Genomic DNA, 6,000 nt, shown 5'->3' with positions numbered 1-6,000 from the left:
GACACTCATCATTCATTTGTCGTTAAATGTCATGATTTGTGTGTTTTGTTTTCTCTCGATGCCGTTTCGAAGTGTGGTGGCTTCTTACGGTCATTAAAACGAGTCTTACTATTATTTTGTTGTTTTTGCATGTTTTTGTATTTTTATTAATACACCTTTTCGATTTTATTAACAGTAACTAAGCTTGCATAGTTGTCATTATAAATATGATATCAATTTAAGACATTTCTTTCAGATTTCATCGTCGAAATCGTGGAAGTTTATTTTTATTGCGTTAAAAAAAAAAAATACTAAACTTCCAGTCAGGTGATCAGTTCCATTGGATTATTCCGATTCTAAAACTTTGGAAGCCCAAACAGGTGAAAATTCTACATTGCAATTTGTTGGAAGACAAGGAAAGTAAAAAAATCCTATTTTTAAAACATTTACAACCGGTAAATTTGTGTTTGTGATTATTCAATTAATTATTAGTTATCTTGAGATAGAAATGATAATTTCTATCTTTTTTAATCACATAGCTAAGTAGCATTAACCCACAAAAATGCCATTTTTATGATTATTGGGACAAAATTACAGTATTATTTAAAGACCAACTAACAAAATATACTTAATAGTAGTGAAAATGTACTATATTTTCTTAATAATTAAATTTTACTCAGATGTGAACCTTCACGTTTAGAAAAAAACATGTCTCAAGACTACGTGAGCACGCTCTTTGAAGAAGGGTGGCGGTGTTGCGCTAATTTCGGAAAAAATACTCAAACTTACTCCCCATACCTCTAATAATTATAAGGCGTTAGAGTCTCTTGTTATGCGATCCTCTCTATTGTCAATTTATGTAGTAACTATTTACCGCGCACAAGGATCATACTCAGTGTTCTTAGATGAATTCTCTGAACTGTTTTCTGACCTAGTAACCTATGCAGACAAAATAATAATTATGGGGGACTTTAACATTCACATGAACTCCCCACTCAGTTCACTTACTGTTGCGTTTCGGTCTCTAATTGATACATTTGGTTTTAATCAACTGGTTGATTTGCCGACTCATAAAGATGGAAACACGCTAGACTTGGTTTTCACTCGAGGAGTTTCAACCTCAAACGTGACGTTGTTACTGTGTACAACCCTTATTTCTGATCAATGTTTAGTTACATTTGAGGTGCTGGCAAAATGTAGTATTAAAAAACTAGGATTTAGCGGACACAATATAAGCAATGGCATAGTTTCTAAGATCTCTGATCTTTCAGGGGTAGTTGAGTCGTTTCCTTTATATAAAGGCTCTATTGACTCACTCATGAATGAGTTTAATGCTACCCTGGCTAGTGTCCTGGATTCCGTAGCGCCCATACGGCTTAAATCACGACTTAAAAGACACACGCCTTGGTTTACTGATGAAACCAGATTGCTTAAACAAGAATGCAGGAAATCTGAAAGAAAATGGCGCGCTACCAAGCTTGAGGTTTTCCATCAAACCTGGTGTGTCAACTTATATATAGTATAAAGTATAAAGCAGCCCTTGCCTCCTCAAAATCAGCCTATTTTTTGAAGGGGATTGCGGCACAAAAGAATAACTCCAAAATCCTTTTCGAACACTGTAGCATTGCTAACGAGGCAACAGATTATCCCAGATAGTTTTACCCATTCAGCCCATGACTTTATGGTCTTCTTAATGAGAAGATTCAACAAGTCAAGTCAAGTCAAATTTATTTATATAGCCCTTAATCACAAAAATGTCTCAAAGGACTGCACAGGATTATAGTTACAAAATTACACAATTACCTGATCTTAAACCAGCATGCGGGCAAGGAAAAACTCAAAAACCTCAGTGTGAGGAGAAAAGAGAAACCTTGAGAAAGGACCTCACATGTGGTAATCCCCCTTCCAGGATTGACCAGGGTGAATTACAATTAGCATTACTGTACACATAATAGTAAACATTAGGTAAGATGTTGAAAATGTCCGGAAAGTGCAGGACATCGACGCCCCCAGCCTGCAAACCAGTCCAGAAAGTCTATGACGGCCACGACGCTGCCTCCCGTCTCTGCCAGCTGGTAAATGCAGGGGTTGACATGCTGCAGGTCAGACGCCGGTCCGCTGACCCATCCCAAATCATCCTTCTCCTTCGTATCAGCCAGGCAGGCGTCGGAAAAAGACAGGACAAAACAGAATATGAGGTGGGCATCAATCATATGCTTTGGAATAGAAGTGTGTCTTAAGCCTCGATTTAAAAACTTCCGTTGAGGTTGCAGATCTTATCTCCAGAGGCAGGGCGTTCCATAACACCGGGGCCCGGATGGAGAACGCTCTCGAGCCCGCAGACTCCTTGGCTCTCGTCACAAGTAGACCGGCATTTTCCGAGCGCAGACTCCGTGCAGGAACATAGGGGGAAATCAAATTGGAGAGATAAGAGGGTGCAAGCCCATGCAAACATTTATATGTTAATAAGAGAACCTTAAAGTCACATCTTAAGTGGACTGGGAGCCATTGCAAGTTGGCCAATACAGGAGTAATATGCTCAAACTTTTTGGTCTTAGTCAAAAGTCTAGCTGCCGCATTCTGAACCAGCTGCAAACTTTTAATGCTAGACATCGGGAGACCAGAAAGCAATACATTAAAGTAATCAAGCCGAGAAGTAATAAACGCATGAATTAAAATCTCTGCGTCTGATTGGGACAGCATCGAACGAATCTTCGCAATATTACGGAGGTGGTAGAAAGCTATTCTAGTAATATTTTTCACGTGTAACTGAAACGACAGATTAGGATCAAATATAACACCTAGATTTTTGACCAAGTCACTATGGGTGATATTACATTTGTCTAGGTTCAGGGTAGTGTTTGAAAACAACTGACGACAGTGAGCTGGACCAATAATCAACATTTCAGTTTTTTCTGGGTTAAGGCGTAAAAAATTATTTGACATCCATCTTTGAATCTCAATAAGGCAAGCCTCCAGATTTCTAAAACTTAAATGTCCATTTTTTTCCAGTGGCACATACAGTTGAGTGTCATCTGCATAGCAATGGAAACTAATATTATACTTGCGGATAATGTCACCAAGCGGGATAATATAAATACTAAAAAGAAGGGGGGCCAAGTACAGAGCCTTACTTCTCAACGCATACGGGAAGACATTTCTAAAGACACTGTTAATAAATCACATATTAAAGGGCTGAAATTTATAGATGCGCGACATGGTGGCTGCCCAGGGAATTTTTCCCGATTTAGTGATCTGTCACTCGATAATCTTAAACAGGTGGTGAATACGGCCAAACCGACGACTTGCCTGTTTGACCCGCTTCCAGGTTCGCTGATTAAAGGTCTTTTTGGGATCTTTGGACCTTCCGTTCTAAAAATTCTAAACATATCATTCTCATCAGGTGTAGTTCCAACGGCTTTTAAGTCCGCTTTTATTAAACCTACACTGAAACGGCCCAACCTTGACCCAGAAAGCTTATGTAATTATAGACCTGTGTCAAACCTACCGTTTCTTTCTAAAGTTGTGGCACTGCAGATAATGATTTTATATCCGATAACAATCTTTTTGAATCAATGCAATCAGGATTCAGGGCTAACCACTCTACTGAGAAAGCCCTGATTAAAGTAACCAATGATCTTCTACTGGCAATGGACTCCGGCGCTTCACCACTCTTGCTGCTACTGGACCTTAGTACTGCTTTTGACACTGTGGATCATAATATCTTACTAGAACTGTTGGAAAAATGGATTGGTCTCTCAGGAATCGTCCTCTTATGGTTCAGATCCTACCTCTCAGATAAGACGCACTGTGTTAAATATGGTGAAATTACATCTGGGCCCTTTAGTGTTACCTGTGGTGTTCCGCAGGGTTCAGTACTTGGCCCCCTTTTCAGCATTTACATGCCTCCATTAGGTGATATTATTCGCAAGTATAATTGGTTCCATTGCTACACAGATGACACTCAACTATATCTTCCGATGGAGGAATTTGCCACACTAAATTGTGGAAATTTGGAGGCCTGCCTCACTGACATAATAGAGTGGATGTCACTCAACTTCTTGCACCTTAACTCGAAAAAGACCAAAATGTTAGTTATTGGTCCATCTAAATGCCGTGACTTGTTCTCAAAAACTGCTCTGAACATTGACAAATGTAAGATCACCCAGAGTGACTCGGTTAAAAATTTAGGTGTCATATTTGACTCTGATCTGTCCTTTCAAACACACGTGAAGAATATTACTAGAACAGCTTTCTTCCATCTTCGCAACATTGCTAAAATTCGTCCTATGCTGTCTCAGTCAGATGCGGAAATTATAATTCACGCGTTTGTTACTTCCCGTCTCGATTACTGTAATGCACTACTCTCCAATCTCCTGAATTCCAAAATCAAGAGCCTTCAGCTGGTACAAAATGCTGCAGCGAGGCTTTTAACTAAGACAAGAAAGTTTCATCACATTATCACGATTTTAGCTAACCTGCATTGGCTCCCTGTGATTTTAAGGTTCTGTTGGTATTATACAAAATCATACATGGATTTGCTCCCTCATATCCTTCAGATTTAATTTCCCCCTATGTTCTGGTCCTGAGCCTTCGCTCTGAAAACGATGGTCTACTAGTGATCCCAAGAGCCAACAAGAGATCCGCAGGTTCGAGAGCGTTCTCCATCCGGGCCCCAGTGCTGTGGAATGCTCTTCCTCCTGAGATTCGATATGCAACTTCAGTGGAAATGTTTAAATCTAGGCTTAAAACACACTTGTACTCTATAGCATATGAATAACCTCGACTTTATGTTGATAATATGTGTATCATTTGCCTTTATGTAGGTTAATAGTCTGTAATAATAGTTTGCAATAGTCTTTGATCTGTGCAGCCCTTTGAGACTCTTTGTGATTAAGGGATATTCGAATAGACATGACTTGACTTACCGCTTTATAAAACTATAGCCAGTTTACTGCCTTTTGTGGAAAAAAATGCCCATTTACTATTATTGGAACGAAATGACAATATAATTCATGGACAATCCAATAAAAACACAGGATTATACTTTAAATGCTTAATTTTTTTAAAGCCAGGGTGTGTAATACTTGACCACGAGATGGCACTGTTGTCTTATGTGAACAAAATACAGTGCCACAGCAGACAGCAAGACAAGACAACATGGCGGCGATCTTTGGTTTAGATTCCACTATGTAAAATAAATACAGTTTTCGATCTATGTTTTTGTTTTTTTTTTTTTAAATAAAAGTGACCATTGGTGTGAAGGTTCATGTAATTTTGCCTAGTATTCAAATATTTTTTTTTTTTTTTGTTGAATTCAAGCTTTTGTACAATTAGGAGGCACTAGATAATACTCACCATAACTTTAAAATTGTGTTTTATTCAGCAGCGCATGCCTTCACATTTAGAAATCCACAACTCCCAAAATGCCACATTAGCACTCTTTGGATAAACTTTCTTCTTTGCTTTTTAGTAAACTCATTTTAATTAAAATCCCTTTGTTTGTGATTATTGACACTATTAACAGCAAATAAACAATGTGAGGTTTGAACAGGTTTTTTTCGACAATTATAACAGCAATTAAGCATATTCACAATTTCGTTATATCTGACAACATGACGCTTTAACATTTTTTTTCCGACATTTTAAACACAATTTCATTATATCATGTCCCAACAATATGAGTTTTTATCGACACTTTTAACAGCAATTAAATATATTCACAATTTCATTATATCATATTCTGACAATATGAGGTTTGAACAATTTTTATCGACACTTTTAACAGCAGTTAACCAATGTGTAAAGGGAAATACTATTGTGCAAGGGCATAGCTCTTGCAATGCAGGTAGTATTTGAGACCCAACTAACAAAACTTCAATAGTTGTGAAAATGTGATATATTTTATTTAAAATTATGTTTTATTCAGGGTTCTGTGTTTTATTAAAAAAAAAAAAAAAACACACAATCCCCATAATCCCTCATTAGTATTCTGCGGAACACGCTAGTTTTTCTTTTTTC

The sequence above is a fragment of the Urocampus carinirostris genome, chromosome 2 (genome assembly GCF_059441175.1).
Source record: "Urocampus carinirostris isolate Australia breed hairy pipefish chromosome 2, RoL_Ucar_1.0, whole genome shotgun sequence".
In the NCBI taxonomy this organism is placed as follows: Eukaryota; Metazoa; Chordata; class Actinopteri; order Syngnathiformes; family Syngnathidae; genus Urocampus; species Urocampus carinirostris.
This window is presented reverse-complemented; position numbering follows the sequence as displayed.